Raw genomic sequence first — 14061 nt, 5'->3', positions numbered from 1 at the left:
CTTCTCTAGTAAATCAAGGGCAACCGGAATGTCCTGGCATTTTTAGTGAGTGTTAATGCAGAAGGTATGATTGAAGTTAGGTACAACTTCCCTTCTTACAGGGGGGAGGTCAGCCTTTTGGAGCTATTCAGGCCTTCACCTGATCAGACGAGGCCCCTCCACATCAGGGAGGGCAATCGGCTTTACTCAGTCTGCCTGTTTAACTGTTAATCTCACCCAAAAACATCCTCCCAGAAGCACTCAGAATAATGTGGCAAAGGCTGCGAAATCACTTTGGTGATTAGGGTATAAAACTGGGACTCCATCCTGCAGCAGACTCTCTCTCTTGGAAAAAAGTGTCTGTGTTGGAGACACGGCAAGGTTCCAAATGGCAAGGCTAACTCTGGCCAGCAGCCCGTGAGGAACTGAATCCTCCCAGCAGCACGTGAGTGAGCTTAGAAGTGGATCCTTCCCCATAGGAGCCTTCAGATAAGATCCCAGCCCTGGCCGGCATCTTGATTGCAGCCTCATGCAAGATCCTGAAACAGAAGATCTAGCTACCCCACGACCAGAGCTCTGTTCCAGAGAAACTATAAGATAATAAGTATGGGTTGTGTTAAACTGTTAAAGTTTGCAGATCATTGGTAGGTAGACAACTAATGCATGGAGTTTGGACATTACCCTAAGGGGAGCAGAAGGCAATTTCTGTAAACAAAAAATATATGAAAGAAAATTTTGCTTAATAGGGTTCTTGTAGGGAGACTCCTGCAAGCTATTAGCAACTTGGGGTGGGAGATGAGACCTTACCGACCATATCAGCCAGGGTTCTCCAAAGAAACAGAACCAATAGGATGTATAGATAGATAGATGTCAGAGGAGATTTGTTATAGGAATTGGCTCGCATTGCTATGGAGGCCGAGAAGTCCTACTGTCTGCTGTCTGCAAGCTGCAGAACCAGGAAAGCTGGTGGTGTAGTTCATGCCTGAGAACCAGAGCAGCCAATGGTTTAACTCTCAATCTGAGGGCAAAGGTCTGATATCTGGAAAGCTATTGGTGTAAGTCCCACAGCCCAACAGCCCAAGAGTCAGGAGCTTCAATATCTGAGGGCAGGGAAAGATGGACATGCCAGCTCAGGGAGAGGTGGAGAGGGAATTAACCCTTCCTCTGCCTTTTTGTTCTGTTCAAGCCCCCAATGGATTAGATGATGCCCACCCACACTGGTGATCGTGGATCTTCTTTACCCAGTCTTCTCACTCGAATGCTTAATCTCCTCCAGAAAAACCTCACAGACACACCCAGAAATAATGTTTTACCAGCTCTCGGGGCATCCCTTGGCCCAGTCAGGTTGACCCATAACATTAACCGTCACACGAACACACAAGAAAAACAGTCCGTGGTTGATAAAGAGCCACATGAGGGGAGCGGCACCCTTTGGTTTTAGGGAGCATGGAGTTCGGTAGGCATGCATGTTCAGTGGCCTTGCTTCGTTGAGAGGGTGCCGATCCTCAGAGGAGGGTGGACAGCAGAGAGCAAACTTTAAAAGACACACGAGGTAGTAAAGTTCTGGAGGATTATAAGCTGCGGCACGTGCGAACTGTAACCCCCTCCACATCCCTTATTGTGTCTTTGATAAAGTCTGCAGAAAAAAATTCACCAAATGCTTTGTGTGAGTGGAGGTCTCATGGAAATAGACGAGAGGGACAATTCTGAATGCCCATTATGTTGAGTGAGTCAGAGGAAGGGACCTCTTCCTTCTGGGTTGTTGATGTGTGCCTATATCTAGAAAGAATGGCTTTTGTTTTACACTTTCCTGTTATATCGTGGTGTTATACGTTGACTTAATGTCTCCGTTTTTTGCTTCCATGCGATGATAAAGGATTGACCCAGGAGATGCCAATATTATGTGCCTCCATTCCTAACGCCAAGCTGGCTCATCATAACTCTGGTCTTAAATCGTATTTTTGTCCTGTGCCCTCAGACGGCATGATGACAGCCTAGTTGTTTCAGTTTCCATGAACGTAGACAGTTTCCTCAGCTTCCAGACTGCTAGATTCCAACGCCCTGGAACATCTATTTCTTTACTGTATTACTGATGTCAGGGACATTTCATTCTGTTGGAATCACCCAGTCTACATTCTGGGATAAAAAAGTGAGCACATGCAGAAACAGTGCATGAATTGAACCTATGAAACTACGGAAAATTCTCATAGGCAAGAAAATATTACTTTTTCCTCTTACGTTGTTGGACACCTTCCCATTTGGGCGTGGTCTGGGACCAGCAGCACTGGTTTACCTGGAAGCTGGTAGGAAACCTAGTCTCGGGTCCCACCCCAGACCTGCAGAATCTGTCATTTTAAGAAGACTCCTGGTGGGTTTGTGGGCGCATTAAAGTTTGAGAAGCTTCGCTCCAAAATATGAAAGATGGCATGTCAGCCACCTCCACCCATGAAATGAGGAGGCAGCAAAGGAGACCAGGGTGGGTCCTTGGGAGTGTGACCCTGGGGTGGGTCCCCACCGCCTGGCTTCTTCATCATCTCAGAGCCTCCAAGGAGGTTCGTTCTTAAGACCAAGATATTGGCATAACATCAGGACCCTCATTCAAACACTGATGGAGAAATGCAGTCCTTTACTCCCCTTTACTCTCCTCTGCTAGATAGCTAGCAGATCCAAAGGCTAATTTTTTATGTGCGTTCTCTCCTGAGTCAATGTAAAAATAGTCCTTTTGTGTGCTAGGAGAAAGGGTGTTGCTCCATCTGGGACCCCTTCCTTTGTTTTCCCTGCAATTGGGAGTCACAGAGGCATGGAGGGCAGGGAGTCATGCACGCTCTGATTTTCCTCCTTTTCCTTGGAAGAGGCCAGCCATGAAAGCCAGCATCATGTGAAAGCCTAAAGGAGAGTATCGTGCTTGGGGTCTTGTTCTATTTGAAGGACAAATCGGATCGCCCACATCTTAGCACTTTTCTGTAACCTTAACCACTGTCCCATTAAGAATGATACGGTCTGCAATATCACTGATGAATATAGATGCAAAAATCCTCAACAACATACTAGCAAACAGAATCCAGCAACACGTTAAAAGGATCATACACCATGATCAAGTGGGCTTTATCCCAGGGATGCAAGGATTCTTCAATAGATGCAAATCAATCAATGTGACACACCATATCAACAAACTGAAGAATAAAAACCATATGATCATCTCAATAGATGCAGAAAAAGCTTTTGACAAAATTCAGCACCGATTTATGATAAAAACTATCCAGAAAGTGGGCATAGAGGGAACCTACCTCAACATAACAAAGGCCATATACAACAAACCCACAGCAAACATCATTCTCAATGGTGAAAAACTGAAAGCATTTCCTCTAAGATCAGGAACAAGACAAGGATGTCCACTCTCACAGCTATTATTCAACATAGTTTTGGAAGTCCTAGCCTCAGCAATCAGAGAAAAGAAAGAAATAAAAGAAATACAAATTGGAAAAGAAGAAGTAAAACTGTTACCGTTTGCAGATGACATGATGCTATACATAGAGAATCCTAAAGATGCCACCAGAAAACTACTAGAGCTAATCAATGAATTTGGTAAAGTTGCAGGATACAAAATTAATGCACAGAAATCTCTTGCATTCCTATACACTAATGATGAAAAATCTGAAAGAGAAATTAAGGAAACACTCCCATTTACCATTAAAACAAAAAGAATAAAATACCTAGGAATAAACCTACCTAGGGAGACAAAAGGCCTGTATGCAGAAAACTATAAGCCACTGATGAAAGAAATTAAAGATGATACCAACAGATGGAGAGCTATACCATGTTCTTGGGATTGGAAGAATCAATATTGTGAAAATGACTATACCACCCAAAGCAATCTACAGATTCAGTGCAATCCCTATCAAACTACCAATGACATTTTTTACGGAACTAGAACAAAAAAATCTTAAAATTTGTGTGGAGACACAAAAGACCCCAAATAGCCAAAGCAGTCTTGAGGGAAAAAAACGGAGCTGGAGGAATCAGACTCCCTGACTTCAGACTATACTACAAAGCTACAGTAATCAAGACAATATGGTACTGGCACAAAAACAGAAACAGATCAATGGAACAAGATAGAAAGTCCAGAGGTAAACCCACGCACCTACAGTCAACTAATCTATGACAAAGGAGGCAAGGATATACAGTAGAGAAAAGACAGTTTCTTCAATAAGTGGTGCTGGGAAAACTGGACCGCTACATGTAAAGGAATGAAATTAGAACACTCCCTAACACCATACACAAAAATAAACTCAAAATGGATTAAAGACCTAAATGGAAGGCCAGACACTATCAAACTCTTAGAGGAAAACATAGGCAGAACACTCTATGACATAAATCACAGCAAGATCCTTTTTGACCCACCTCCTAGAGAAATGGAAATAAAACCAAAAATAAACAAATGGGATCTAATGAAACCTCAAAGCTTTTGCACAGCAAAGGAAACCATAAGACAAAAAGACAACCCTCAGAATGGGAGAAAATATTTGCAAACGGATCAATGGACAAAAGATCAATCTCCAAAATATATAAACAGCTCATGCAGCTTGATATTTAAAAAACAACCCAATCCAAAATGGGCAGAAGACCTAAATAGACATCTCTCCAAAGAAGACATACAGATGGCCAAGAAGCACATGAAAAGCTGCTCAACATCACTAATTATTAGAGAAATGCAAATCAAAACTACAGTGAGGTATCACCTCACAGTAGTTAGAATGGGCATCATCAGAAAATCTACAAACAAGAAATGCTGGAGAGGGTGTGGAGAAAAGGGAACCCTCTTGCACTGTTGGTGGGAATGTAAATTGATACAGCCACTATGGAGAACAGTATGGAGGTTCCTTAAACAACTAAAAATCGAATTACCATATGACCCAGCAATCCCAGCAATACTGGGCATATACCCAGAGAAAACCATAATTCAAAAAGACACATGCACCCCAATGTTCAGCAGCACTATTTACAATAGCCAGGTCACGGAAGCAACCTAAATGCCCATTGACAGACAAATGGATAAAGAAGACATGGTACATATATACAATGGAATATTACTCAGCCATAAAAAGGGACGAAATGGGGTCATTTGTTGAGATGTGGATGGACCTAGAGACTGTCATACAGAGTGAAGCAAGTCAGAAAGAGAAAAACAAATATAGTATATTAACGCATATATGTGGAACATAGAAAAATGGTACAGATGAACCAGTTTGCAGGGCAGAAATAGAGACAGAGATGTAGAGAACAAACGTATGGACACCAAGGGGGGAAAGCTGTGGTGGTGATGGTGGTGGTTGTGTGTTGAATTGGGGGATTGGGATTGACATGTGTGCACTGATGTGTATAAAATGGATGACTAATAAGAACCTGCTGTATAAAAAAAAAATCAAAAAAAAGAAAAAAACAGAATGATACTGTCTACAATTTTCACTGGGTTTACCTTCAATTAGAATGAGCTAACATTCTTGAAAGCCCAGTAAAGTGGTTACTGCTTAGACTAGTAGATTTGGGGTCCACCTTAGAGACAAAATGGGATAACTCTGTGTGGTGTATGTCCGTTCCCGTCCGAGGCCACCCTGCTCTCATCTCTGCCCTGTTGGGTGTGCTGACTTTAGACCAAGTCTGTGTGATGCAACTCTTAAAACATCATCTCCGTTTCAAAGCATCAGGTTAGTACGTGTTCTTTTTTTTTTTTTTTTAATAAATTTATTTATTTATTTATTTTTGGCTGTGTTGGGTCTTCGTTTCTGTGCGAGGGCTTTCTCTAGTTGTGGCAAGCGGGGGCCACTCTTCATCGTGGTGCATGGGCCTCTCACTGTCGCGACCTCTCTTGTTGTGGAGCACAGGCTCCAGACGCACAGGCTCAGTAGTTGTGGCTCGCGGGCTTAGTAGCGCCGCGGCATGTGGGATCTTCCCAGACCAGGGCTTGAACCCGTGTCCCCTGCATTGGCAGGCAGATTCTCAACCACTGCGCCACCAGGGAAGCCCGTACGTGTTCTTTTTAAAGCTAGAAGACAACTGTAAGCCTAAAGAACGCAGTGGAGATCAGCTGTGATCCTGCCCCTGGAATGATCGAGGTACACATTTCCCATACTCGCTTCAATGTAGCAAGACCTGGAGAATTTTTTTTCTTTTCCCCACAAAATGGCATCATTATGTAAAACTGCATTGTGGGTTTTGGGTTTTTTGAGTCTTTTATGTACCATTCCCATCTTTCTGTAAACTTCTAATACCCTCTGCTGTCACTGTCATTGGCCAGACATCCCTCCACATGTGAATATTGCAAAGTTTTTCGTACCTCTTTCACTTCATTGGACATTTAAGGTGTTGGCAATTCTGCTACAATCACCTTGTAGTCAAATGATTCTTTATATCTGTGTTTATCTCATTCTGATAAATTTCTTGAGGTTGAGTTTCTGAGTTCAAGGGTGTACATAACTGTATGATTTCTTTGCTGCAGCCTTTCTCTTTCAGTTTTGCCAATTTATGCTTTTCCCAGTAAGGTATAGAACTCCCTGTAGCCATGCCTGACAGCCTGACAACCTTTGGGACCCCAATCCAAAACACTCTTAGAGGGAAGAGGGAGGGATAAAATAGGGGTAGGAGGTTAAATGGTGTAAACTACTATGTATAAAATAAATAAGCTACAAGGATATATTGCACAGCACAGGGATTAGAGCCAATATTTTATAATAACTTTATATGGAATATAATCTACAAAAATATCAAATCACTATGTTGTATACCTGAAACTAATAAAATATTGTAAATCAACTATACTTCAATAGAACAAAATATTCAAACTCAAAAAAACCACTCTTGTAATCTTCATAGATTTTACATTTTACATTTTCATCGTTTAAATATGCATTTCCTTGATTTTCTGGTGTTATCGACCACAGTTCCTTCGTCAATTGCTGCTTCATCTTCTTTGCCCACTTTTTAAATTAGTGTTTCCTAGTAGTTATAGTTTAAAAACAGGTAAAATACAAAGAGGTTTTAAGGCACGTGTTTAAATATTTGTTCTTAATGACAAAAAGTGCAAGAAATACAGAAATGCAAATGTACATCGGAAATCACTGTCTCCTCATCCTCAGCCTTCATCCCAGTCCTTGTTTCAAATTTTCACCTTTCTGGAGTAATAACCATATCATGTCTGTGTTCTTCCAGACCCTTTAGTATGCACATACAGTATACTGTCAGAACATATAGTGTATTTTTCTCATAATGTGGAGTCATCCCAAATATTCTGTTGTGCATATAGCTTAGAGGTCTTTCTAATATAATATACTAGGATATATGGGGATATAATATGGCCTTTTCTTACCTGCCCTTGGACAGCGATGCCCTTGGACCCATATCAGTACACACCTGTGCGCATCACTCTCTTGGCTGCATCCTCCCCGCTGTCGGGAAGTGCTCTCCGTCCGTGTCCCTCACCGTCAGTGGCTTCACGTGCATGCAGAGTGTATGCATCCACCAGCATACAAGCAGACGGATGTGCGTCTGGGCCGTATTGCTGCTTTTCTGGCCGAATGCCAGAACCGAAGTGCCACCGGCTGCATTCCTCTTTGAACAGACTGGGTCTGCAAGGTTGGAGCTGGGCACCAAGTTTACGTTTCCTTTTACGTTAAAGGCAGTGGCCCGTCATGGGTGGGCGCTCGTCTCGCGAGACTCTTCAGATCAAGTCGTTCCACTGGCCTGACAAGGAGAGACAATGGGATCAGCCTGACGGGCTCCTGGGCGATGATTGGGGTGGTAAACGGGATGGGGGTGGGTCCCCGAAGAGCCTCGGGGGTGGAGACTCTGAGGAGGATACCCAGGCACAGAACTTGAAGCCCACACGTCTCCAGGGGCAGCTCTTGGCCCAGGATGCGTTGGGCTCCGTGTCAGCGTTGGATCAACTTAGTCAACAGAAACAAGTACAGACGCTCCCCGACGTACAGAGTTTGGACTTTACGGTGGGGGAAAGCGATACTCATTCAGTAGAAACCGTGCTTCAGACTGAGAACGTTGGTGTTTTCCCGGGCTACTGACAGGCAGCCCATCCTCCGTCGTGATGCTGGGCAGCGGCCGCTCCCCGTCGGCCTGGGATCACAGGGGGAACGTCGTCCCTAACACTTAGCACCGTTCTGCTTCTCACTTCCACTGCAGTGTGTGTTCAGTAAATCACATGAGGCCTTCAGCGCTTTAGTATAAAATAGGCTCTGTGTTAGACGATTTTGCCCCGCTCTAGGCTAGTGCCAGTGTTCTGACTACAGGTAGGGTGGACTGGGCTAGTCTGTGATGTTTGCTAGGTCAGGTGTATTCAATGCATTTTCTACTTACAGTACTTTCAATTTATGATGCTTGATAAGGACATAGCCCCATTGTAAGTGGAGGAAGGTCTGTGAGACCTTCAGGACAGTAGCAGGAGCCTGGAATGGACAAGCCTGTACCACAAAAACGACCACATCAAAGGAAGTGAATCTGGACTTCTTGCTCCTTTATTTTTCCCCGTCTCTGTCCATGTTAAATGACATAGGCATGGCCTTAGGTCATAAAACCTTGAATGGAAGGGAGTGGATGTGTTTAAGCGTTCTACGGAGGGAGAATAAAATATCCATGTCTGCCTCCAGTGGCTGGTGTGTGGGATGCTTCGTGAAGTGTGGAAAATGTGGTACCGTTTAAGAGAGCTTAAAACTTGTGCTGAAAGGTGATTCCTCTTTACTGCTGAAATGCCAGCCTCAAACTCTTGCGTTTTAGGTATTGTGAGTAGAGATAACAACTACCCACTGACTATTTCTGCTCCTAATAAAAACATGGTCTTCCAGAATCTCAAGGTTTGATTGCTCACCTCTCTGGCTGAATGTCTAACATTTGGGGTGAATGTCGCCTGCTTCCTCAACACTTCACATTCAAGCGTTTGGTTAGAATTTTCATTCAAGTCCAGGCCTGTGACCCACAATCACAAAGACCCAAATCACAAAAATATGGGATAATAAGTGAAATCGTTTCGCCTCTGGGCTGAAGTACACGTTTGAGTCACAGTCCCCTGGGTGAAAAGACTTTCTGCTGAGATGAAAGAAACCGTTAAAATATTTTAGATATTAAAGTAACAGCTGACAAGCTAATTGGCAAAGGAGGAAATGTTCTATTATTGTATCACATTTTTTAGAAGTCCTGGTGATTAACACTGTCTGCAGATGCGTAGGTGGCAGCAGAATCTGGGAACATGTATGAAAGTCTTAAAATGCACGTCCTATATAGAAGCCCTCCTAGTCCCAGCATATGTGAAAAGTGCAAGAATTCGGTAAGTAGCACGTAATAGTAGGGGTATTGAAGCCCTGCGTTGGGATTTTGGGCACCTCGATAGGCACGTGAGCACGCACTTACGGCAGCATCTTGATGAGACGCTCCTTTGTGTACTAGTTTTCCTCTAAAAACTAGTCTGCTAAAACAAAGTGATTCACATGGGCTGGCTTCAGCGACCGAGACTTATTCTCACAGTTCAGGGGCCGAGAGTCGCAAAACCAAGGTGTCCGCAGGGTCCTGCTCTCTCTGAAGGCTCTAGGAAGTAATCCTGCCTTGCCTCCTCCAGCTTCAGGTGGCCCCATCCTTGGCTCCTTGGCCCGTGGCAGCATCCCTCCAGTCTTGGCCCACGTCTTCACGTGGCCATCTTCCCTGTGTGTCTCTCTGTCTCCTCTCTTCTTCCTGTAAGGACACCAGTCCCTGGATTGGAGGCCCACCCGAAATTCAGGATGAATTCATCTCCAGATCCCTCACTAATTACAGCTGCAAAGCCCTTGCTTCCAACTAAGGTCACATTCTGAGATGCCGTGTGGACATCAGTTTTCAGGCAACACGATTCATCCTTAGGGTAGCTGAGGTGGGGGTCAGAGTAGGCCACCCCAAAATAATGTATCACTGTGGCATAAGGATCGGTTTGAGCTGAGAGCACTTAAGCAGCAGCAAATGCAGAGAGAGCCCTGTGCCCTGGCACTGCCTGCCCCAAAGCAGGGCGTGACTTTCCCTTCAGGAAGGTCTTCCCCCTCCTGCGCTCTGCAGTACCAGGGGGAGAACAGCCCTTATCACTGGACCCAGAAGGTCAGCACCGAGGTGGGACCCTGCACGGACAACCCTCACTATAATAACCCTTGTCTTCCATTCATCTCCCCTGTGTATTTACCTTCCCACAGCTTACCACCCCGAAAAGGCCAAACCCCTTTTCCTTCTCTTGTCACTCACCTACAGGTTCTTTCCCTTTCTTAAAACGGCATATAAGCTCCTGAGTCTAACTGCTTCTTTAAGGTCTTCACTTCTTTTCCATGAAGGCCTCCATATGCATAAATAAACCGTTTCTAGTGTTAACCTGTGTTTTACCAGTTTAATTTGCAGCCTTCACGTACTGTACCTAAGAGGGTAGAGGGAAATCTTTTCCTCCCGTATATATCCAGGGATGCTAAGTTGTCTCCTCAGCTTTTCCCCACCAAACAGAAGCCGGGAACACAGTGGCTGGAAAGTGAGTACCCGACTCTCCTTCGCCCCAAACCCCAACAGGGAGCCCTAATGGACCACAACCAAAGTTATGCACGCCACTCCAGAGGAGACCTTGAGTTGGGACCAAAGCAAGTTGCACAGGTTTCCTTGCCTCCAGCCCCACACCTAAGACTGGGATACTTCCCCCTAATGGAAAAGGACGACCTTCTCCCATGCAGAGAAGCACTGGCCCCAGAGTCTAGGACAGTCAGGCTGAGAGCTTCTTCCCTGGGGGCTGGTGCAGACAGCTCATGGTGCAGTGGGGCTAGGGGACAGTGCCAGGCAGGCTTTGATCACCAGGGCAGCCCAGGGAGGGAGAAAGAATCCAAAAGAGCCAGACCCCGGAGCACCCCAGCCTCGTGGAAGGAGAAATTGAGGGAGGGGTACTTGCTTTTATGAGAACCCTCCCAACAAAAACCAAAGAGGAAACCGTTCTTCTGTGATGTGACAAGCACTGCATGTCGGAAACTGCAGAAGAAAACATTGAACAAATTGTTGGATCGTTTCTCATAGACGTCTTCAAGTGAGCTCCCTTATGACAAGCAGACCACTTTCCCCTGCCCTGCTACCCGCAGGGTAATTCCCTGATGGGGCTTCGGTTGTATGAAATACAGTTTGTCATTTTAAAGTTGCAGGAAACTAGAGTTGCACCGGTCTGTCCCCAGCTTGTGGCTGATGAACAATTTCTTATTTCCTGTAATTCGGTTCTTATATAAACATGGCACTTTGGCCTGACATCGTTGATTCTCACCAACACCCATCACTGTCATAATAACTCTGTCACTGTAGCCAGAAAATCAGCCATAGACAGTATGTAAGGCAATGCGTGTGGCTCTGTGCCAGTAAAACTTTATTCATAAACCAGGGTAGAGGGCCTGTGTTTGGTCCCTGGGCTGTAGTGTGCCAACACCTGCTGTAAAGCATGAATCAAGCTGAGCCCCTGACAAGAGCTTTAAAACCTTTATTTTCGAAATAAAAAGAGGCTAAATGTTAGAGGCCCAAGATTCCGTCTCCATGCTTTCAGACCTCTTCACCAGAATGTCCTTTATTTCTTGAGTTCAGTGAACACAACCATGTACCAGGAAGAGCTAATTCAATGTCAGTGATGCCATACGTAGAAATGATGGTTTACAAATCTTTGTGTTTTGGAAAGATCTTTTTCTTTTTTAAGATTTCTGTAATATGTATTTTATTTATTATTATTTATTTTTGGTTGTGTTTGTTGGGTCTTCGTTGCTGCACACGGGATTTCTCTAGTTGCGGCGAGCGGGGGCTACTCTTCTTTGCGGTGTGCGGGCTTTTCATTGTGGTGGCTTCTCTTGTTGCGGAGCATGGGCTCTAGGCACGTGGGCTTCAGTCATTGTAGTGCCAGGGCTCAGTAGTTGTGGCTCATGGGCTCTAGAGCACAGGCTCAGTAGTTGTGGCACACGGGCTTGGTTGCTCCGCGGCATGTGGGATCTTCCCAGACCAGGGCTCGAACCTGTGTCCCCTGCATTGGCAGGTGGATTCTTAGCCACTGCTCCACCAGGGAAGCCCTGGAAAGATCTTTGTGGGATTCCTTCTTTAACAGCTATCTAGAACTCTTGAGTTTTATTTATGGTTTTATCATGGAATAGCATCTCCAAGTTGTAACAATAAATATGTCTTTTAAGAACTAGGAAATTCATGCTAGAATAAAAGATTCTTTTCTCTAATCCTATGGCTTTTGTGACACCTCTAAGGTAGCCTCTCATAGATGGTAACACATTTCCTCCCAACTTTGGCAAGACTGTTGATAAGGATAAAAATCTCTCTCGTTTCAGTGGAAGAGAAATTGCATTTCTTCCCCTTCCTTAACTGTAAAGATTTCACCAGATTGCTTAAAACGAGGGACAGAACTTAGAGACAAAAAGTCATGGTTTGAATAAATCAGAAGAACCCAAAAGTTGAGAACAAGTTTGCAAAAAGATAATTTTAAGCATACGTTATAATTGGTCTGCCAGAGTACTTATCCATTATCTGCTTTTTTTAGTTATTACCAATTTTCTGGGACATAACGGATAATTGCGCTTAGGAATTTGGAAGTAAAATATGACAGTTGCATAAAGGTTTAGTGTTCACCTTTGCACCTCTTAGCTTTGGCGGGGTCGGTGTGCAAGAAAAAAACTTGTTTTATGAAGGTCGTTCTTAAATTGACATAATTCATGTGACCCCTGACCTGAAAGGGTCCCTCCCCTTGGCGAGGTTGGATCCCACTTCTAATCCTTCCGGCAGAACAAACGCTGACTCTGAAAAGATGAAAAGGGTGGCCTTTAGCAAGTGCGACATATGAGATGTGCTTTTCCAAGAAAGTGGCAGAAGAGAAAAATCCTTGCACGCCAGCCTGCACGATTAGGACCTGCAGAAACTCGTGCCTCGTGTGTAATTACGGGGGACAGGGCCTCCGGGCAAGAACCATCCATCACCGCTCAGGCGCTTGAGTGTAACACGTGATGGAGCGCAGGTGAGCTGCCTTCACCTGCTCAGTATGAAGTCATCAGCCTGCCTGGACGGCCCCGTTCTCTGACTGCAATGCTGAGTTCATACAGAGTTGCCACACAGAGGACAAAAGACAGGCGGGGCTTTGGAAGTTGGCTTTAAGAAGTTCTTCTGCACGGTGCACACATGAACACACACACACACACATACCGTTATTTATGAACACGTATTTAATTAAAGCTTACATGAGGTGTTCACGGAATTAATTTTTACTAATTTAAGAGCTTTGGGGCATGAAGCCGCATAAGAGTTAAATGTCTTTAAGCTCGCATTTTAATCAGTAAAAATGTTTTTTGAATAGCAAGGGAGATTTTGAATCTCCTCAACACAGCTGAGAAGAAAAGAAGTGCAGAGAAAAATGATTTATCTTGTTTATCTCGGGCCGAGTCTTCCGGGCACCCCGGGTTGGGTCCTGCCCACAGCTGCAAAAGTCCAGCAGAGCTTCCCCTCCAGCTGAGTTTCTCCACATTTCAAGATCCCCGCACATGAGAGCTGCCTCCCTTAAATCTTCTGATTTACAGTGACTTTCTCGGTAGCAATTAGGAACAGAAGCAGAAACGGCAAAAGCCCTGAGTTTCCTGGCTCCATACACTTTCATCTCAGGGTGTATAACAAATCTACCTTATTATTCCCTTACCGTTAGATATTTTTGCTTTTAAATATGACACGAGCTCAAACCTTCACATCCTTGGTATTTCTCTCTCCTCATTTCGGGAGGAAGCTTCTCAAGATAGTGGTCCACGCTGGCTCTCTCCGTTTGCTGACTCCCATTTGCTCCTGGGCCAGTTTCTGGCCCCTCCACCCCACCCAGACAGTTCTCAACAAGGGAAACCAGTAATGCTGAATTGCTCCTTGGCACAGACCTGTATTTCAGAGCTTCGTTCTTATGGCACTTCTCAGCAAGCTGGCCACTTCCCCGGTGGCACACCACTCTCCTCTCTCCTCCTTCCTTCCCGACGGGTCCTTCTCTGTCCCTTTTGGAAGCTCATCCGCCTCTGCCCGACCTTTACG

Source organism: Hyperoodon ampullatus (genome assembly GCF_949752795.1).
Source record: "Hyperoodon ampullatus genome assembly, chromosome: X".
NCBI lineage: Eukaryota > Metazoa > Chordata > Mammalia > Artiodactyla > Ziphiidae > Hyperoodon > Hyperoodon ampullatus.
The sequence above is the reverse complement of the archived record's forward strand: the minus strand, read 5'-3'. Positions refer to the sequence as shown.